At 37.2% G+C, this 23,715-nt stretch overlaps 1 long non-coding RNA gene across 1 annotated transcript in view; it reads left to right on the top strand.

The window, feature by feature from the left end:
• LOC148969607 (uncharacterized) overlaps positions 1-23,715 on the top strand; it is a 100,514-nt gene that overhangs the window by 7,753 nt on the left and 69,046 nt on the right. Inside the window, exon 2 of the long non-coding RNA XR_016149330.1 lies at positions 22,357-22,456. This is a non-coding gene — a long non-coding RNA (uncharacterized LOC148969607). The remainder of the gene's footprint in view (positions 1-22,356; positions 22,457-23,715) is intronic.

Here is a 23,715-nt window from a genome sequence, read left to right as displayed (position 1 = left end):
AGATCCAGAACTATTCGTTTCCATATTGTAAATCACCTGCTCCTCCGGTTATGAGGAGAGGCTTGGAGTAGCTGCAGGGGGGATCGTAGCATCTGATTGGGCGGCCGTTGCCCTCTGTCGGAGTGACATCATTGTTCCGATCTCGTCCCATCAACTCGAAAGTGTCCAAAAGTGCATGGATATATAAACATGTCACCTGGCTTTAATCAAATATGTGTGTATAAAATACCAAAATAATGGTTTTGTTTGGTGTCTGGGTGCACCGTAATCATGCAATTACAATAAGAGCCCTGTTAATATTCCGAGCTTCTCGCCTTCACAGTACTCAGGTGAATTAATTCGCTCAAGCAAACTCTGCTGATTCCGCTGCCCCCTCTTCCCCCCGCCTGGGTTTTCATGCTTTTCAACTGCCACACTCTCTCCACAATATCCTTTATACTGCAGGAACCCCTGACTCTGCGTCCAAAATCAAATGCTTCATTCATTATTCATTCTCTGTGGATGACTTCCCCATCATTAAAATTCCCACAAAAGCAGTTTTATGGCAAAGACTCTGGTTTTTAGTTATGGTGGAACAATATGCTGTCATGTTTTGTGTTTTTACTCTGTGGGTCAGCGCATATTCTGTTGTGGAGCAGCCTTTTGTCGCCGTGTCATCATGACTTAGAGTAGATGGGTGTATTTTAGTTCTCATAAATGAATATTAATTCACTGCTGATAACAGTTTCAGATAAGCTTAATTGTTTTTGAATGGGTATAGTTTTGCTTCAGTTCCATAGTGCTCCATTAGAGTTAACTTTTTGTAAAGGCATTCAAATTTTTTATTGTTTGCAGCCTTTGCACAACTTTGTCAGTTTCGAGTGAAAAGCAAAGTTTAAAATTGCATTGTTGCCACTTTTTTTTGCGTTTGTATAAGGTTATTACATACCCTACTCTAGTTTGGGGTCAATGAGAGAAGTTTTATGCTCACCAATGCTGCATTTATTTGACGATAAATACAGTAAAAACAGTAATATTGTGACATAGATTTTAAAATAGATGTTTTCAATGTGTAGCCTATATTTTAAAATTTTATTTATTTCTGTGATGCAAAGCTGAATTATCTGCATCATTATGCCAGTCTTCAGTGTTACAAAAGTCATCAGAAATCATTCTTTCTAATTAGAGCCCGACCGATAAAGGATTTTGAAGGCTGATACCGATACAAATATTTTTGGGTTTTAAAATCCGATATTCCGATATATCGGCCGATATTTTATTTATTTAAACTGGAGATGATTAGTCACAAATTGTATCATGCTTGTTTGAGTTAAGAGAACTGATGGGGATGTTCTTTTAATTGTTATTCAAGCAATGTATGTATCGTGACCAACTCAACGAGTGTTGCCAACAGGAACGGTGTAGAGTGCCCTCTGGTGGACAAACTATACAACTCCAACACTCATGACATTGTTCAAGTGTGTTTCGTCCGTTTTTATTTTATTTTTGAAATATTCATTTATCGGCCATTATAACTGCCGAAACCGATAGTTTGGAAAATGCATAATATCGGCCGATAATATTGGTCTGCCGATATATCGGTCTGGCTCTATTTCTAATACAGTTTGAGGCTCAAGAAAAAAAAATTACTATTTTCAGTGTTACAGTTGTGCTGCTTAATATTTTTGTGGAAACCATTATATTTTTGATGAATAGAAATATTTGAAATCTTTTGATCACTTTTAATCAAATTAATGTCCTTTGTGTCCTGGCAGAATAAAGGTATTAATATCTTTCTAAAAAAAATCTTACCTACAAATCTTACCTACAAAGTTTAAAAATCTAAACTACAACACAGTTTCCACTTTCCACGCCTGCACGTTTATAAATTAAAAAGTTAATCAACAGGAGAACAGAACACATGTTCTAAAAGTTTGAGATCACTTATTATATTATATACTTATTATATTATATATTCATTATTTGATATACATATACATTTATGTAACTGTGAATAATGATCTCTAGCATGATTTGAGATGATCTAAAGAGCATGTTGAGCCTAATGTCAAATTTGCTTACATGATTAGTGACCTAGAAGTAATGAATAATATTAAAATATTTCTTTGTTTTAAACATTTGACATTTTTACAGGTTTAAATGAAAACCTGTAATTCAGTTTTGGGACCGACTTCTATGTCCACTAAGGCAGATTGTGGCACACCTTACCTCACACAGGACGGGTCATCCTGTACAATAACATTTACGAAGTTGGTTTGGTCATGTGTCCACACAGCCCATTCATGACCTTTATAAGAATGTGCTCTGTCTGTCTCTGGCTAACAGCCGCTGATAGTCTTGGTCAACTTCGTTGCGCTTGTGTTTGCTCATGGAGTCCCAGGGCTATCTGTGGCCTCTTCCCAGAGCAGGCAGGATTTCCACCCTAAAACCCTCTCAAAACCTGCGTTTCTAAATGTATGCATCGACACACTTACCCAAACTGATTAAAAAGATTCATTATTCCCCACCCAACCTGGATCTCTTCCCTACATTATACATGAATGAATGCCAGTGTTCCTAGTGAATGGACTCAAATCCAGGCTCATTAATCAGCGCGGGCCCGAGGGGGCGCATTAAAATGTTTGTTAAACAGCGTGTCAGGCACGCACGTTTGACCGAGAGGTAATATAAACAATGGAAGCGGTGTAAAAAGGGGTGTGTAGAGCGGGTTAGCATAATCTACATAATCGTTCCAGCGGTTAAATCGCTCCTTGTTGGTCTTCCCGACGCGAGTGCTCAAAATGCGTGACTTTAAATTACAGCGAGATTCTCGCGAGTGTAAGCCACCTCCATTGTGGTGTGGCCCTCTCCCTGTCTTCATCAGAGCCAGCTGTCCAATGGGATTACTGTAAGCCTGCGGTAGGAGCAGCTGACCCGCCACTGATCAGAAATTCATATCCCTGGATGCTAGATTGCTCCTCTCCCCACTTTGCCCTTGTGACGGCAGAGACCGCTGTCATGGTGTTAGATGAGAGGGGAGGAAGAAAAAAAAATTTGCATTCGCAGCCCCCCAAATTTCTCTGTCCAGCACATAATCAGAAACAAAAGTGAATGAATAGTAATTCAGTCTGTCAGAAAATGAGAATCACCACGGCGCAGGGGAGAAGAATCTCTGGTCGGAGAGAAAAAGAGAGAGACTATTCGTAATGGCTGTGGTTATGGCTTCCCTTCTGCAAACCTCCATTTTGACTGACTGGCTGCTTTGTTTTCCTTCACATTTTTTTTTCCCCAATGCAATTTCCCTCCCATCTATAAATGCACATCCAGTCTACATGTACACATTTGAATGTGTTTGTTTATTGTTTGCTTTGTGTGCCTTTTTGGGGACAATTTTGTGGGCCAGCCGAGCGCAGGGCAAAGGGAATTAATCACACAGAGAGCGGGAGGTCACTGACTGGCTCCCGAAACATCACGGTGGGTCATGCGTCTCGGGGCCACGGCTTCATACACACATCACACTGTCTTATCCCCCGTCTGCTTTTTTCCCCGGTCCAAGAAGAGGCTAGCTCAACCCCAGACACACAGGCACGCTCGCACACTCTCTCAAACACAGTCAAATAGGGCGGTTCAGAGGACGGAAACATTCTGGTAAATATTTTTGAACGTCTCTCTCTCTCTTTCTCACTGAGTTGCCAAAATATTGCATGAACCCTCGTGCCGTGTGGTTGTTTTACTATCTTGTCTCTGTGGTTGCTTGCAGTATGCGTGTAATTTGGGTTAAATGGTGGTTACTGTTGGTACTGCTGTGTCAGAGTTTGGAGCGCTGCTGTAGTAATTCCATGTGCTTGTAATTCTGCGCCGTTCCTGATGAGGGATGTATTGTTCTAGCCCTCCTCCGTTCAGTTCTCAGGGGGTACCAATTGCCCAAGCGACCCTGTTATTTGCTTCAACTTAATCTTCCTGCATTAATTCTCCTTTTATAAGTGAGAGTGAGTCACGTTGGCTGACGTTTAGGGCGAATGGATTTACGGTGGGCAGTCTTTCTGTTTTTTTGTTTTTTTTTTGGTGGTGGTAATCAACCAGGGAGATCCATCATCTTTAATCACGCATGGGGCAGTATTACTTCATCTGCCATTGGCCAGTCAGGGGTGCACATTTGCATGAGCACAGAGTGATGCGTGTGACAATCACAGTCAAACGATCATTAAGGAATGTAATTTGCTGGCAGAGGCGTCATTGGTTTGCTGATGCTCATTCGGGGCAGTGATGTGTATAAGCCGAAATGTTCGGTTGAGGGGGTCTTGTGCCTGTTAGAGCGCACTTCCCCAAGCTGAGTCTTAGCGTGGATGCTACATGGTAATAAGCCAGGCTTGCTCTCACCACTCACAGGGCTTTAACAAACACAATGTCACTCAGCTAGTCGTAGCGGCTTGATCGACACGCACTTTTCCTGTGCTGCGATTCTCTTCATCTTTGCTCCGCTGTTTCTGTTTGCATACTGATGAGGGCACTTGGTAGGGACATGATAATTTGTAATTTGTGACGCTTATTTGCTTTTTTTTAGTGTTTGTTTTTTATTTTTTATGTTCTTAATGCTCCATGAGTTTTTAGAAAAACATCTGCATTTAGAAGGAGGAATTTGTGTTGTTAATTTACTGTATAATATAACGGCTTTAAGGAACAGCCATGAGCGAGTGACACAATCCTTCCATTTCCATATTTATATACACGCACACCTACTCGAGTACTGTGATATATGTTTTATTTAAATGTGTAAATTTTATTCCGTTCCACTCCTTCTCGCTGAAACATCTGGTTTTGTTTTCACAAGCACTGCAAATTCTGAAAATATCTTTTGTTTAGTCATATTTAGAGATGGTTTGCAGATATGTTGAGTGAAAACAGATGAAATGGGGAGATCGGGACTGTAAAAAAAAATATTGTTGGTTTAACTTAAAAAAGTAAGCTGGTTGCCTTAAAATTTTAAGTTCATTGAACTGGAAAAAGTGGTTTAATTATCAGAAACTCAAAATAATAAGTTATCTGAACTAAAGAAATTATGTTGATTTGACAAAAGAAAAAAATGTTGTGATAAAAAATCTTAAAAATATTTTTTTTACAGTGTGTTAATTATGGCCCGGAAAAAAGTTTGTGCTCGAATTTGATCTGATGAGATGCATAAGATAATTGTTCTTTTTTTTCTTCGTGATTAATTTTTTCATTCACATTTATACATAAATTGTATCTATGTCATCTACTTGGCCATCCTATAAAATATGTATAATATTTTATGTATTTATTTTGGATTTGAATCAGAAGTAGGTTTAGATATTTTTTTGCAAGCTTTTAAAACCTTGTTAACACCATTTTAGGGTTCAATTCTCACTATTAACTAGTTGCATGCATATTACTAGGATATTTCGCAGAACTTAAAGCAAATAATATATTAATATTGCCTTTATTCTGCGTGACTTTTTCTATATACCTTAATCCTACCCAATACCTAAACTCAAATGCTACAAAAACTACCTTACTAACTATTAATAAGCAGTAGCCTAAATTAAGATGTTTGAGGCAAAAGTCGTAGTTAATAGTGAATATGTGTTCCCCCATACCAAAGTGTTACCAAAACCCTTTTAATTAAAACCGCTTTTTTTAAGAAAAAAACAAAGAAACACAAAAAGGTCCGGACAAACAAACACAAAAATGTCCTTTCTAGTTTTTGTTCCCTGCATGCAGTATTATGAGGCATAGGTAGAAAGGAAAGAAAATGCATTCTCTCTCTCCTTTCTCTCTCTCTCTCTCTCTCTCTCTCTCTGTGGTTGACATGAGGCTAATGAAAACAGGGTGTGGGTTTCCTTCAGCTCCTTTCATACGCTTCAATAAAAGGTGCGGCAGACATTTTGGCTACTACCTCCATGCTGTCACCCTCCTCGTCTTCCTTTACCTTTGTCTCGGAACGTGTGTGCGAATATGGAAATTCAAAACGCCTAACTACAGGGCTTAAGTATAATCACGCCGCCAGGGCGGAGAGACTTATTTTACAGTTAACTGCTCATTTTTGCAGTAATCCTTTGATTATTCTCACAGTATTACTATACCCTTCATTTGAAGACTACTTCCATGATATGATGTGCCCTGCATGTGGCGTGATTTACACATCAATATTTTTTTTTTAAATCTAACTTTCTGTAGTATGGCTTGAGTCCGTTGATGAATAATTTGCGCTATTAACCATCACTGCTAACTTTGAACACACTCTTCTCACTAGAAGCTCCTGTATTTCTCTCCGAAGGGTTTAGAAAGCAGTACAATTGTGGCTGTTTGGGTCTTAATGCCTCTTTACAGACATAAAACTGTCATTGGTTCCACCGTGCCATGCAGCAAGACCTGCGCTGAGCTGTTTAAAGGCTGAAATGTGCATGCAATATGTGTTGCACACACCCTGAGGAGCTCTGTTACTTAACACGTAGGCTATTTGCATGTTTTCTTATGCATTTTGAAAAGGTAACCCTCTAACATGTCACTTTTGCATCACCAGTAGATGGCAGTGTTTCACCAAGCATTACAATTGTTGGCATGAGGCAAGAAATGAACTTCTTGAACCTTTTTTTTTTCTAATAGGAAATTGTAAACAAGGCATTCTTTAACCACGATTTCTTCAGATCATGAAAGTGACGAGTGCAACTGTTTGAACTATTTGCGTTGTCGAGGGAGCATTTGTGAATTTAAGATTATAAGTGTATTTTCTGATGAATGAAAGAGAAATGTAAATGACTCTGAGAATGATGTTCAGTTGGTTGCTATTTATTCCCTCTCGAAATCTGCTCAGAACAAATTAGGATGTCACAAAATAATTCGAAAATTCTGAGAAAAGGCTGACTGTAGTTTCCAAGCCAGGCTTGGATGATGATGATGATGATGATGATGATGATAATGCTGTTTTTACCCCTCCCTCTTTTTATAGTCTTTAAATCTACAGTTTGCCCTAATCAAATCCATTTCTAATTTCTGTGGATTTCTTCCTGTCTGTAGCAGCTCTGACCCTAAACTTTAGGATATAATGTTCTTAATATCCAGATTAAATTTTCTTTAATCTGTTCTGGAACATGTGAAATTATTTTTGCAATAAAACGCAAAAGTCCCCAGAGCCCTCTGATTGCAGTCTAAGGCCATTAATATAAGGCCATACACTAGCATTTTTTTTTTTTCATACCACCAACCCACAATCAAAGTGGAGGTGGCATTCTGCGGTTATCTCCACTAATGAAAGAGAGATTAAAAAGAGGTTTTAAGATGGATTAACAGTGCCCACACTGAGACAAAAGATCTGAAAGGGCCTTAAAAACAAGCTAAATGAACACACACTTTCCAAAGCTTCATTAGCATAATGCTAAAACACTCAACAGGGGAAGGGGAAGAAAGGCTTTAGAACTGAGCACATGGATGGACATTTGCTTTCTATGCCGTTTCACATGTACCCAAAACAGCTGAGGGTGAAATGTGTGTTTTATATGCACACAAAAAGGACGACACACACCAATGTGAACATTATTCTCACACACACACATTATCCAGTGAACCGTACTGGGCTGTGAGTTAAGGCTGTGCCCTTTCTCCCTGTAGCTTCTGAGTCGGATGAACAGCTGTTTGTAATGTACTCTATAGGAACGGAGCTTTATATATATACCGTAAAAAAAAAAAGTGATTTCCCTTTGAAATGGTTGGAGAGAAATAAGATGCACTGAATGTTTTATTCAAATAATTTAGGTCCGTTTTCCATTTTTTTTCCCACCGGTTCAAGGTGTTTTTGAGGTCCCACGTCACGGAGGGAGTCTTGTGTGTTGGCGCAGGAAACGCGGTGGACAGCTGCTTTTTAAAAGCACTGATAAGAGGCACCCTGATGCTGAACATTGCAAATTGGAAGTGAAGATTGCCTTCCTGTAGACTTTATCTTGAAGCAGTAAAACAAGAAGCTGTGACTACAACTGCGGGTATTGATTTAGCAATTTCAGCAAATTAAGAACAAGACAGAAAACCTATTTAACCTTTCAGTGATTGCCATAGGTACTTTTTGGTGATGTTGAGGCTGACATTTAAATTAGCCCCCTGCCCCGGTTCTAGGGCCGGCACCTGACTCCCAAACCCTCTGTTGATTATTCCGCTGAATAGGGAAAAAGAAGCTGGTTATGAATGAATATGGAGGCCCGAGCATGTTTACCCCCCCCCCATATGCATTACAATATGTCACTAGGCATATATTACAGATGTATAATATTTCCACCTCACACATCAATTCATGCATGTCGCCTCAGCCATATAGTGCAGTAATACTAATAAGGGAAGGTGGCCATCTGTACACCGTAATAACATCTGTGGCAATAGAAGGAATAATGAAAGGAATAAAGGCCATTGGTGAAACAATCAGGGCTCCTTATGTGAAATAATAAGCGGTTCTTTTTAAGTTTTACCCCGCTTTTAAAGTCTAACACTCTGTAGGGAAATAAACCACACATGCAGAGTGAATCTGGCTTCTTATTGTCGATTAGCAAATTCGACTGACGTGATTCTCGGCCGTGTCTGTTTTGAATGTGCAGTGTTAGGCATGCGGCTTGAAGTGTGCCACTTAAGGAGACGTATTTGCGACATGATCGATGGTGCGCTTTCGGATTTGGATTGTTTTTAATATTGTTGATCAAAACGAATGGAACACAATAGGGATGAAGATCAGTCTCAGGGCTGCACCTGCTTCAATAGTTTTGTTCAAATCCAATTGTACAATATTATTCATAATAAATGGCTCTAATATGAGGAGAATGTTGATGGAGGAAAGTCAAATATTCTGAATAATTCCTCGCGGAAACATGGACAAAAAGAAAGCGAGAGGAAATGAAAAAAGCGAGAGGGGGGTAAAAAAAAAATCAACACCACAAAAGGTGTGAAAGGTGCTTCAATTCACCAGGGGATATTAGTAATCTTAATTGGTGCAAGTGCAAATGACTTTTTCTTCTGTGCACAGAAGGTGTCAGTCTGAAGAGCATGCTTTTAAATGAGCAGAACAACACTTAACATGTGGGAGAGTCTCCTAATTCATTGATTGCCCCTTGGAACTGATGGCTGCTAATTGTTAGGTGATTAACATGGAGTCGTAATTATGTCAGCCCAAGGGGGAGATTACTGTTTCAACACGCCATATTATCACTGAACGGAGCTCGCAGGGCCTGGATTTGGAAACAGATGGCATATTGTCAACAGCAAGGCTGTGTTTTGCTCAAGCTGAAAAAGTGCACCAGGGGAACTGTCTCGTTGTTTCAGCCTCATTAATTAAGTGCTAATTGTGTGTAATTATTTACAACACTGCTCTCTGAATAGAGACGTCAAGTGGTCGTGCCATAACTGAGAGTCATATCTTCCTATATGGTAGCTTTAAACATGGTAATGATCAATTAAAATGAGTACAAAATTATTAACTACACTCTAAACAATGCTGGGTTGTTTTAACCCAATTTTGGGTAAAATATGGACTAACCCAGCCATTGGGTTAAACATGTAATTTAAAAATGTTACCCAATGGCTGTGTTTGTCTATATTTTACCCCAAATTGGGTTAAAACAACCCAGAATTTTTTAGAGCGTGTAATTTAAAAATTTAACCCAACTTCAACTTTCACTTTCAACTGTAAATTTTTTAATTACATTTTTAACCCAACATTTGGGTTTGTCCGTATTTGACCCAAAGTTGGGTTAAAACAACCCAGCATTTTTAGAGTTTAAGAAAGGAGAAACTGTTATATTATTATTAGTGCTGTCAAATCGATTGCATCTAACATAAGTTTGTTAACAGAGTGTGTGTGTGTATGAATATACATATACGCACATTATTGAACAATTTGAAAGCACGAATTATTATATTAAATGAATCATATATTTATGCTATTATTGTTATAAGCATTTTATTCCTTTTCCACTATTATAATGCATTTATTTAAAATGTCTTTCAGCCAGTCCCCAGACTGTTAATCTGAGTTTATATAGATATATTCATGAACTGTCTCCCACGTATGTCGTGTATGATACTGATCAGTCTGTGAAATCACGTTGGCAATATTCCAAACATTAACATCTCCATTTAATCGAAATGTCAGAATTTTGACCTGACCTAGAAAACATATTTCCACATGACTGACAAAGCCATGTCCCATGAGCTGGATCTAGAATTGGCTGGTCCATGTGGTCATGACGATTTGCATCTTGTGCTATTTATATTATTAACTTTTTTTTTTCCATGATGAGGTGGTAAGTCACAGGTGGACCAAACTGTGTTGTCATTTTTAAAATGACATATTTAAAAATAAATATGCCATATTTTGGTCCACGTGTAACTTAACAGCTTATCTTGATAATTTGAAATCATTTCAATGTACAAATAAAAAAAAAATCCTCATGTAGTTTGGATGAAAATATTTTTTTTGTAGCCATTAGAAAAAAAAAATTCATTTGATCCATTACTCATTCAAATATATTTCTCCAAAAAATTGTAAAGTTATAAAGCAAAGCTACACATGCGATCAAAGTGGTGCACTTTTGAATCCGCTCCCAAAAACCTTAGATGTCAGGACGCATAGGCAGGAACAATTATTTTATTCTGACCTCTCCAGAATTGCCTCAGAAACACAAAGGCAGCCACAGAGCTCCCAACAAACTTACCTTTTGTAGGACTGAAGCACCACCATTTCTTTAATGGCACTGTGAGGATCTCAACGAAAATATTTTGCTCTGTACATTTCATCAGTAAATGCCGGGGAGTGAATTGTGAACCGCATGTAAAAGATAAGGCTCCCTAAATATTCAAGACTTGTACACTAGGTGCGGCAGACACTGCCTCTGAATCCCCCCTCGAGTCAACTGCCGAATTAATTTCAGCTGGCAGCATCATGCTGTGGTCATTTTGTCTGGAGAGACATGTTGTTATCTTGATTTGGCCATCACAGTTCTAAAATGAACACTCAGCATGCTGGCGAGCGCTTGAATTTAAAACATAACTATAAAAGACTGAGAGTTTCCTTTCAGAATTTATATAAGGGGAGAGAGGGGGAAAAAAAAATCATGCCAAATTACAACTGCCATCAAACAAGATGTCCAGTGCGGGGAGAAGCAAACTGACATAAATGCGGCCCATTTTCATTTCCAAAAGAAAAGGCTGATTCAAAGGTGTGTAGCCTGGAACAGAAAGAGACATTGTTGATATTTTTTGACATTTTATTCAGCTTTGTATTGTATTTGCATAAAAGTGTCTGATATTTAACATGCGCCTATGAAGTTACTGTGAATTTAGTTGTAAATTTCTTGTTACAGATATAAACAGAAACCTGAAATGTAATTGATATTTATAAATGCACATCTCAGATTTTTTTTCTGGATACCAGTGAGTGAAATCTTAAGTTTAAATAACATTTTTCTCTATTCATTTTTTAAGTTGCACCATTAATTTGATTTTGTGAAAAGATTATTCCCCCCCCCCCCCCCAAATGAAAGTCAGAATTGACCTAGTAATTAAAATGTTTCAGAGATTAAAATGAATGTTTTTTTTTCATGATGTCAGAAAGATTGCAAAGGGTTTCCATAGTCAGATGTTACATTTTAATCAGGTGAAAATGGAATATAAATTATAGATTTTAATACAAACGTGTATATGTAATGTGTGTTCACAGAAATCCAATTCTTCGGCATACTAAGGAGCTTAAAGCACAGATGTATTGATTCAGGATGAAAAATGAAAGTGTCTGATATTTAACATGCAGGATTATGACCAGATTTCCCAGAATATAATAGAAAACGCATAAGTTGTCTTTCTGTCCTCCCATAACTTTAATCCATGCAGGAAAACTGCTTTGTAACTACAGATTTCTTTAAAAATCTATACTTCATCACAGTTTAAAGTTTTCTTAACTGTCAGTTTGAAAGTATGAAAATCAGATGAATAAAATTAGTGATTTTTTTTTTTTGCCCTGTGAGCAAGACATAATTTACATAAGATACTATTGCAGCACACACTGTTTTGTGCCTTAATGCTAAGATGTTGTCTACTTTTACATTTGTTCCCAAATTGTTTGTGTATACATTACCATTCAAAAGTTTAGGTTCAGTAAAATATATTAATTTAATCAATTAATGTTTTTTATTCAGCAAGGACGCATTGATTCATTGACAGTAAATACATTTTTTCTCTTTTTTTTTTACAGAACAATTCTATTTCAAATGCTCTTATTTTGAATAAAGCTTCACGGTTTTAAAAAAAAAGTTATAAGCTATTTTTTTTTGTCGTAATATTAGCTTAAATATTTCTTGAGCACCAAATCATCATATTAGAATGTTTTCTGAAGGATCATGTGCCACTGAAGACTGGAAAATTCAGCGTTGCCATCACAGGAATAATAAGTTAATAATAAATAAAATAAATAATAATTTTATATGATTAAATAATAATAGAAGACAGTAATATTTCACAAATATTTCTCTCTAAAAATTGCTGGGTTGTTTTAACCCATCTTTGGGTCAAATATGGACAAACTCAGCAATTGGGTTAAATGTTTAAATTACATTTTCAACCCAACATTTGGGTTTGTCCATATTTGACCCAAATTTGGGTTAAAACAACCCAGCATTTCTTAGAGTGTACACTCTAAAAAATGCTGGGTTGTTTTAACCCAACTTTGGGTCAAATATGGACTAACCCAGCCATTGGGTTAAATTTTTACATTACATTTTTAACCCAACATTTCGGGTTTGTCCATATTTGACCCAAAATTGGGTTAAAACAACCCAGCATTTTTTAGAGTGTAATTTGTAACATTTACTGTATTTTCGATCAAATAAATGCAGCCTTGGCGAGCACAAGCAACTTTCGAAAACATTAAAATGACTCAAACTTTGAATGCGTACGTGTGTGTATATATACAAATATATATTTGTGTTTTCATAATCTGTACTGAAACAAATATAATGCTATTTAACAGAGCTGTGACATTGTATTGTATATCTGTATATGATTACTGCTCTAAAAAGTTTAGAAAAATATATCAGTTAGATATTTAACAACCATCTCCAGACAAATGAAGCCTTTTGTAAAAGCCGTTTAAAGGTCTCTATAGATTTTGCTCCTGTTGTCCTTTGTTGTTTGAAGCATTCAAAATGGAAGTCATGGTCTTTATGTCCTTAAATTGGTTTCACACTTCTCCAACAGTTTGTTCATCCAAATCTGGCCATGATATATCATTATCACTACTTTTGGAGGAAATCCATAGGATCAATACATTTGCCAGCTACTGGGCTTTGGATTGCCTACATGCTGAGCGCTTTGTTGCACCACAAGTCAAGTAGATCGAGCCACAGGCAACCGCAGCCAGACTCACAGCTTCTGTCTGTTTCTGCTCCTCATTCAGAGGAAATAAGCCAAGAAACGTCCGGAGTTAGCGCTTGTCGATTCACAGAGAAATTCTCTGGGTGGCAGAATTTATGTTTTCAGAACTCCATCAAGTGCAATCGTTACAGCAAAGCAATTGTTTCGCTTAAAAATATTTACCTCGTGCTTTTTATGCAAAAGTCATCACTGACTGGTTGAGAGACCGAAAATAACTGTTGTCAATTGAGCATGTTTTCGGCATCAGTCACATCCACCGCAAGCGGGCCAGAGTGACGGATAGATTTTGTAATTAAATATCTTTTTTTTTTTACACGTTTCCTTGTCTGGCTTTAATCATCAGTGACCCCATCATTTAAAATGCAGTGGTCAAGCTCACGGATGGATTGATCGCACAGGCCCTGTGCTTTTTTTTTTTTTTTCCTTCCTTCATTAATGCGCTCTGGTCAGTGAGAGCCAAAAAGCTGGGCACTTCCGAAGTAATTACCATCCCGTAAACAGGTCAGCAGTGTGTTCGGCCACAGCTGCTGCCACTGCGGTGGTAGACACTTCAGCCAGCTAAGCTTCCAGTATTGATTGGGCAGTCTGTGACATCTCCTAAGCCATGTCACCCAACTGAAAGAAGACTCCAAATTGTCCAATAATAAAGTGTTGGAAGTTGTAGCTGCTCCCTCCTGAGACTTGCTCATGTTAGGATGGGGATGGGGAGGGGGACACCTTCAGGACCATCAATCCTCCCTTGAAGGCTCAATATAGTGCTAAATTAGCCAAAGGGAGAACGGAAAGACCACTGGACATCTGCTACAGACCTTTGACATATTTTCCCCTATGCTCACTTATTTAAATGCTGCTGTAAAACAGTCAAAGCCTGGAGGAGTATAATACCAGGATTTACTGTTGAAAAGAGCCAGATTCAGGGAATCTTTTAAATCCCTTATGGCAGCTCTATAAGGGCAAGGACCAGCATCCAGAAAACAAAGCCAGATCCCAAATCAACACAGGAGACTCCTTTTTTGGGGGTCCATTTGTATTTTCACATCGAACAAGCATACATTTAGAATCGGCGGAAAACCGCTTTTTTTTGGTTTCTGTTCATTTATTTAATTCCTTTTTTCATGTATTTTTAATTTTGCAATTTCATTTAATCATTATTTATGCAATCATATACTGTAATAATTAAAATGCAATGAAAGACAAATGAATAGAGACTACAGAGTGACGTTGGTTTTAGGGCAAGTTTTTCTTTCTCATATTACGCAGAGAGATCTAAGCAGACATGATTTTTGAATAATCATTGGTGAAGAGTGGAAATTCCCTAAAAACACCAGTCTTGGCTGTGTGAATTAGGTCTCATAAAGCTCTTGATTGGCATGCCATCGACAGTGGTGTAAACACAAAGTGACAGAACTAGAATGAGTACATAATCATTTAACAGCACAGTTACTTTCCTGCTCCCTCCCCATCTAGAGCAAGTGTTCTACCAGAGTGGCTTGATTTATGCACTTCCCGCTTCCTCTTGCCCATGTAAAATTGGGGGAAAATGCCAGTAATTGTTAGCTATTTCATGTTGATTCTGGTACTTTTCTGATTGCACTGTCCTCCCCGTTATGGGCCAGCGAGCACACAAGCGCCTTAGCTCACTTCATAGCAAAGAGCAACAAGCGTAGAAGTTGTTGGTGTAGGAATGGAGAAAGGCATCCACTATAAATATTTAATCCGCTACGACTGGCTCTGGATTTCAGCTTTGTCTTTCATTGGATTACGCATTTAAGACTTCAAAAGATTAATGGAAGTGCAAATAGAAGAGGGCTTCTCATCTCCCCACCGCATCTCAAAGATAAATGGAAGAATTACCATACAAATATCTATTTCAAGACACTAGGCTTTGTTGAGCGTTTAGAACGATCAAAGGAGTATGTTTACAGATCGATGTGTTTTCATTCAGCGTCGAGAAAGAGAAATTGTATAATTTTGTTACTCTGAAGTCAGCCACATTATTTGGTCTTTAAAACCTAGAGTATTGTATTATCCTTGCAGTGAGGAGGCCTGTTTGTTTGGACTCACTGTCAATTTAATTAGAAATCAGTGAAATGGCAGTTTGCGTTTAAGGAGATGATAGCTCTGTTTCTGCTCATTGATTTTGCATTATTGCTAAAGACAAACCATGGTTCCACTCAACACTAGGGGTCTATTGGGAAAACCAGGTAAAAGGACTGCTGATGTATTTAAAATGATTTGCAAAAATCAATTGTTTTGTCTTGCATAAAATGCAAAGCATGGATGCGTGCTGCCCCTGTGCTTCTCCATCGATGGGCTTACTCAACACAAACATTCTGCTAATAATATATATCAGCTTATAAATGCAATCTGGGATCATTTCGCTTCGTAGGGTGACGTGAAAATATCGATAATTAACAGCTAAGATCAAAAAGACACTGAAACAGTTTTTGGAATTGGCAATATTTATTTTTTGCCCATAGCTTACATGTTGATTCGCATTCAATTTTTAAATTAGTAAATCACTGCAAGATTAGTTAGATGAAGTCATTCTGAATCCACCAAACACTTGTTTTCAATGAAAAGTCTGAATTCGCGTTAATCTGTTGCAGACCCTCACAAAATGTTTAGCGCACTTTAGCGATGCCGTGTTAATCCGTCAGGCTGTTTGATATTAGTCACTGGTGTGCTGCCATGTGTTCTCAAACAAACATATGTCCAATTAACACGGGCGTTAAAATGACCAATCGCTGAGTGAACTCTTTTTTTTTTGACACGTCATTTGCATAACGTGCATTCAGGAACGTTACAATGGCAATGACGACAATTAACATCTTGCCTAGATGTCAATTGCCCCATGCCGCAAGCCACAGCAATTATGTCTATGCTAATTAGACTTTATGCTTTTAGGGAACAATTAAATGAGCATGCCTTCGTTATAAAGCTGGGGGACATTTCCATCCCCCTGAACAACTCGACACACTCCAATGCACATCTTGGCCTCTTGGTTTGTCCCTCCAGAAAACAAGACGGACTTTGTGAAAGACAAAAACAATTTCCATCTGATCTCAAGAGCCTCATTGGTATGACGGGTGCAAATGAAAGTGTGTGTTTAATAATACAGTGGCAGACCATGCCTATTGACGTTAGGATTTGACACTCGTATCAGAGGCTGCTCATGCCTGGGATCAAATTAACCTCATGTTTGGTGCATTTAGATGTACTTATTTGTTGTGATATTGATGTTTTTTGTGTGGATCTTTTGTTTCTGGGTTAGTTGCATTGATTAGCCTACGTTATGATTATAAACAACCAACTTTATTTGATCTTGCTGTGTGTATAGACTATCTTAGTCTACACAGCACTATCTATGTAATCTAATATTAATATAAAAATTTACCTTGAATATTTTGATTTGTAGATTTGTAAATTTAGTGGGTTTTTTTTTTACTTTAACAGTAGTCATTACATTGTTTGGAGCATAAGAAACAAATGGAATAAATACATTTTTGAAAAAAAAAATTATCCCTGTTATTCTATTTGTCTCACTGAGGTCAAAATTGTTACAATTTAGAAATAAATGGCTATTTTCTATCCTGATTTTAGCCGTCCGATTTGAATGCTCTGTTTGTAGGGCCGTTTCTGCTATGAGATTTCAGAGTAAACGCCCACTACTGTGATTGGCTGATACCCTCTCAAGTACTTTTACTACTTTTTTCTATGTACAGCTGTTGAGATTAACAAATCATGAAAAGTGTTGATTATAGCATTATATTTAAATTTATTCCCATCACATGAAGGGTTGCAGTGATGAGCATGTGAACACGTGAATGCAGTGATCTCATCATTGCAATGCCATTTCTGCGCTCTCACAAATGCTTGTTGTGCAGTGTAACAACAGCATCAGAGATGACATAACTGGAGTTTTGGCAAGTATTCTGATAAACTTGTGCTGTGTGACTGACAGCTTCAGCGATTGTAAAGGGAGTGTTCGTTGATCGCTTCCTGTATAGTTTATTTTCCTTCTACTAAGAGAAAGGATGTGAAGTTGATAATTTTGTCACTGGATCGATTTAAGTGTCAAGTGAGCGTTAGATAATGGCAAAGTTTGAATGCACAGTTAAATATTTAACTATTACTGATAAATTAAACCATGTCCGAAAAGGGATATGGTCAGGATTATATTGAACAATTATCTAAAAACACACATAGAACACAGTAGGTGTATATCATCAGAAATCATCTGAAATTTTCATAAAAGGTGTTGTCAATCTAGAGAACACCAGGTCAACTGATCTTTATTTTTATGGCACTTATGTTTATTGCATATCAAATTTGGCATCCTCACACTGCTTTTAAATTGCAGTCTGAAAAGCTGCCCTCCAGAGCAGCGGCAATAAGCTCAGTGAAAGGTTTGCCATTCTGAGAGTCCTGGTTGTAAGTTGAACAACATAATTCTATGTAATCTACCTCAATAAAATCCATAGACATTGTAAAAACATTATAGCACACGTGGCGGTGGCCTCGGACCTCTGGAAAAAAAGGTCTTGTTTTGGCAAATTTGTGAGTGTTGCTACCATTTACGCTGATCGATACCCACATGTCCCTGTATTGATCCTCACATCTGTGAGGGAACTTGAGAGAATGGATCTGTTTGAGTTTTCATTTAGACCACACATCGGGATCAAGAGAGATCAGCACTAAAGAGACTAGTGAAGGTCTCTCTCTGTAATGCCATATTGGACATGACAGTACAAGAAAAGAAAGATAGAAATGGTCAGAGGTCTTTTCTGGCAGGTTTATTTATTTTCTCGATAGTTTATGCATCACACAAAAAAAGCCCTAGTGTTGTTGTGTGCGATAATAGTTATTGCAATTTATTTCAGCGCATCAAGTGTGACTGATGGTGTTTACGTTATTTGGCTTAATTACCAATTTCAATATTTAACTGGTAATTAAAAGCATCCTCAGCCTATGATTACATCATCGAAACAACATAGTCCACAATGCACTCTAACTGCCATGCCATAACGTCAGTCTTTATTTGTCACAGGCCATTTGAAAGCGGTTTGGATTACATCAGGCTTCATTACTGCGCTGTGACAGAGCCCCCGAAGACATTATGGAAACAATCCTTACCACATAATTTCTCTTAATTACTCGATGTCAGATCCAAGACCAATCAGTCCTCTCATTTAGAGTCAATGTGTGTTCATATGTTTTTTTTGGGGGGGATACTGGAGGGCTCTTTTTCACACCCCCATCCCCTCCCGTCACACTGACCTCCCAGACTGCCTAGAGCTTCCTCATTAATCTCTACACGACAGCCCTTGACCATTTGACTGTGCGTGTGACTTCCGCGGAACAAAATCTCCGGCCGACAGACGATGATGGGACTATTCCCAAGTTTCCTTCCTCGCTTTGAAGCGCCACCCTTTTAAATTGACTGACATTATTGCCATGTCAGGGTGTCACTCAGGTGATACCTGTGTGGAATCTGGAGGAAACCAATTAAAATGGCTCTTTCTTGAGTTTTGTGTTTTCTATTCATTCTTTGGGATTTGGTCGTTTTAAGTAATTGTTTTGGATTTTAGGGTTTATGTTTAGTCTCTCGATGAGCGAGGTGAATGTTTTGGGTGAGATGTCTGAGGAAAATCTGAATGCATCTCTCTTCCTTCTTGTTTTTATTATGTCTCTCCTGGCCTCTGATCCTCTCGCAATGTTTTAATCATGATGCCGCTTGTTTGTAATTATAAACACCTACGAGCTACATGTATGAAAAACTGTTTGATGGAATTTGAGCCTATGGGTATCTCCCGTTTGCTTTGAAAACGGGCCTCTCAACATCAAAAGGCGGTCCTCTTTTGAGGTGTCCATGTTGCTTTTTGCATATACCTTTAAGGCCTTGAGTTTTGAACAGCAAGGTCAACATTTGTTGTTGATGCACGGAGTCAAAACGGGCCTCTGAGGCCAGAGGAGAGAGGATTACAACTCTCATCTGCCCATCCCATTTTAAAAGCATAGACATTAAAATGCACCCAGAACATCTGAAGACTTAAACCTTAGAGAATTAATGGCTTTAAAAGCTTTTCCAATCAGAAACTAATCAAGCTCTGCAATGTTATGCTGTTGTGTATTTTTTTACTTTTTTATTTGTTTGGTTTTAATTCTTTTTTTTTTTCATTTTTCTTGTATTAACTATTAAAAACAATTCGTAATAAATTAAAGGCATGTGGAATTACTTATTTCTTTGTTTATAACAACTTTAAAAACTTTTTCCATTCAGAACTATTTACAACTAATCAAGTTTTAGCCTGTTTTTTTCCCTTACTTTTTAAAATTTTGTAAATATCAAATATCAAATATCAAATTATCAAATTAATAGCATATGGGAATACTTATCTAAATTTTATTAACACAACTATTTTAACAATCAAGCTTTTCCAATCAGAAATTAATTAAGTTTAATATTATATTATATTATATTATATTATATTATATTATATTATATTATATTATATTATATTATATTATATTATATTATATTATATTATATTATATTATATTATATTATAAACCATCCATAATAAATTAATGGCATTCTTGGCTAGTAAGAGTAATATATTTTATTGTGGGTGAAATAAACAACAATAGTGGAGTTCAACAGATGCCAAAAACATGACCAACATTGTCTCTCATGAAGGATTAGGAGCTCAGATTTAATCAAGTAAATAGATCTCAGGACCTCCACATAAAAAACGCATTCTAGTGCTTTGCTTCAAATTAGATATGTTTACAGCTGCTCATACTGTCATCACAAGATTGAAATCCATCATTTTACAAAGTAAACTCTCTACGTTTTCTAAGCATTTATTGGCAGAGACTGGAAATATGACCTGTTGACCTATTAACCTCCTCCATGTTGTGTGAAAGAGCGATTTAAAAACATAATCAACTCAAGATCATTTTAATGCAATGGAGTAAAAATATTTGTAAAACCCTGTGCCCTCAGTGAACGGTTACCTAGTAGGTCTCCAATGGCCTAAGAACACGATACTGAAAATGTTTCTTTTTAGCACACAATAAATTTACATTATTTATCAGCATAGTTTCAGAATCTCTTTTTTTCCAGTATTTTGTTTCTCTTATGGCTTTTCCAGGCTTGTGTAAAACCTGATGATTATGATCTCAAGCACGATTTAATTGATTGTGTGCTTCAATGGAAGCAAGACTCTGGGGTGTTTTTGCAAGGTAACTCACAAATTTGCTTATTTGATTAATGACTTAGAAATATTGCAGAATTTAAAATATTTCTTTTCATTTAACATCATAATGTTTCTCTGTTTAAAATTTCTCAAAATCTCCAGGTTCAAATTGGACCCCCAGATTTTACAATGTGATCTCAGACTTTTGGACCTAATGGTTGACAACAAGGGATGTTTGGCATGACTAATTTCATTAACATTTAAATGGGTTATTTTGTAACCGACTAATCATACAGAATTATTTTTGTGTACGCTGTGCATTATGGTCATAAACTTAGGCGTTCACTTAATCAGTTTTAGAAAATATAGCCTGCTGCCTGTTGATTCAGTTGATTTTAAGTACAAACTCGATCATTTAATCATCTAGTCTCGCACATCCCTGATGGTGACATTAGTTGCTTTAAAGGAGTCCTTAAGAGTGAATTGTTACATGGATTGATCATACAAGGCAGTTAATCAAATGATACAAAATGGGAAGTGTTTTTTGTTATATTTTTGTGTCCTGCTATTCAGAAAAGTCATTGCCCAACCTTTGCTTTATTGAGCAAACTGTATTTGTGAGATGAAGAGTTGCAACTAGTCTTGTACCTAGTGCACCTTTTGATTTCAAAAGAGGAAAAAAGACCCACATGCTTCAGGTAGAGTGAATGCTAAAATGGATATCTTTGACTGACCTTGGTTGCATTTTTAAAGCACATGAATGGTGAAAATATGCATTTTTGTCTGAGGCGAAACTTTTCTGTGTCTCCAGAGTAATTCCCATTCACCTGTAAACATGTACTTCTGCTCTGGTAAACAAGATTCAATGTAAGAAAAAAAAAAGAAAAGAAGTGAAACTTACTTGATAGTCATATAGGATTTCATTTCAGTGAGTAAAGATCAAAGCCGTGCTGATTTCTGAAGTAGCACATAGCCTGAAGCACTGAAGCATATATTCACAACAAATCTTGTTGCTCGTGCAAGGTATTACTTTAATTTAACTGCTCTGATTGAAGGACGGGGGCAAAACGATATGCAGAGATCACACGTCTTCTGCGTAACCTTATTTGCTATCAAAATAATGTACCACCTGCTCCTTATTTTTTATTATTATTTTTTTTTTTACTTCAAAATCAGTTTTGCATCAAAATGAAAAATAATTTTCCTTCATCTATAATCCTCTCTAATAGTCAACCACCAGTTTTAATCTTTAGATGCATTTTAAATCCAAGCTGTAATGTCTTAACTCTTTCACAAGGTCAAATATCTTAGCAAATAGAGCTTAAGCTTTGTTTTATATGAACAAAGTACATGATTAATACTGAAGAATTAATCATGCACTATTCATATACAGCAGATTGGGTAGTGATGAGGATTAGATTGATAGTTCCTGGCCTACTTTTTCTCATGACATAAATTGACATTGCGGTCTAGGAAAGTACAGCTAAAAAGAAACTTTTAACTCTTTGTGTAATGTGTCTGACCAGAGACTGTGAAACGAATATCAATAACTACTTGCATAATTAATTGACAAGCAATAGTACTTCGAGTAAGACTTGGCCCATGGGGAGGACAACATACACGTGATCATAGTATCGGGAGCTGTACACAATACATGTACATTTATACGGCAAATATTGTGCATTTTGCTTCCTGTGACTAAAGTTAAACTCGTGAATGTTTTGACAGAAATCTCATCTGATGTATTGTATTTCAGTGAAGTGTGCGCAGTGTGGTTTTCTCTGGATGGCCCGCGTGTCTTCAGTACCGGAAGAATCCTCTAAGGACCTGGCCTGACTCATCTGCGTCTGTGACAGGTAAGAAAAGATACCAAACAACTCACAGTAAGACAAGCAGAGAGCTGCCCTGCACAATGCGCCCTATTTTTTTTCCACCTTTCTTTTTTGCGGTGACTAGATATTCATTTTCACACCTCGCTTCTCCATATTTATGATTGCCCATGAGAACATTTTTTATTTATGTTGACTTCTTTCATAAACTGGACAGCGGGTTCTTTTTTTCTTCATGTGTGTCAAAACAATCTCTGATTTATAATTTATGTGATTTGTGATCGCTATAAGCTATCAAAAAGTATCAAAAGAAAAGTTTTTTTTTGAGTACAGAGTGTTATCAAATGCATTTAAATGGTTTATTTTCACAGTCTGTGATTTGTTAATTAGTCCATGCATCTGAAAGACTTGATGTGTGTTTTGTGGGCCTGCACATTTTGAATTCATACCCACATAAATGTGTGTAAAAAAATAAACTTTTTTAGAGAGAGATGTTGCCTTTAGGGGTTTCTACCTGAATCCTTAATGTGGTGTGTAGTTATTTTATGTTATATAATCTTTGCAGTCTATGCTATGAGCATTGAGTGCCTAGAGAGAGTAAAAGAGAGAGATTTGAGAACATGTACAGCTCTCTGTTTATCATGTCACCTGACCTGCACTTCGAGCATCTCTCACCTGGACTTATACAGTATTCTGCTGCTGTGGGTGGAATCTGTTTTGTGTAAATGTCTTAACATTAGCGCAAGAGCCTTTAACACAACGTGGCACTTGACTGTCATTTTCTGACAACAATACAGTAATGTATGAGTGTGATCTTTTTGGAAGTGGAACGAATTTAAAGCACAACATTAAAATGAAACGTCCAGCTGGTGCATTTTTCCTTTCTTTATGTTTGCACATGATTGGTGATTTGTTAGCCGGTTTGTGCAGCTATTATCATAAAGTATGTCAAAATATTTGAACCGTGCCAATGACAAATGGAGCTTGCTGTACTTTTATGTAAAGCGCTAGTGGTTTTCACTTACTGCGAGTTTCACCCTATGAGGCCGAGTCAAATTGACTTTCATGTCTGCATTGATTGTAGATATTACACAATGCAAATATGCATCTAAACCTGGCTATTTGGCATAATTGAAGCTGTTTAACGATGCGTTGTGTTCTGCAGAATAACCCACCTTTCTGGATCCTTCCTACTGCATTTAATGCTAAAACATATTGGCAAATGACATTTGTGGACTCCATTAAAAGACTGACAATTACTTAAGAAAAAAAACTCCATGTTTGCA

The sequence above is a fragment of the Pimephales promelas genome, chromosome 22 (genome assembly GCF_988280905.1).
Source record: "Pimephales promelas chromosome 22, fPimPro1.hap1.1, whole genome shotgun sequence".
Lineage (NCBI taxonomy): Eukaryota > Metazoa > Chordata > Actinopteri > Cypriniformes > Leuciscidae > Pimephales > Pimephales promelas.
This window is presented reverse-complemented; position numbering and strand designations above follow the sequence as displayed.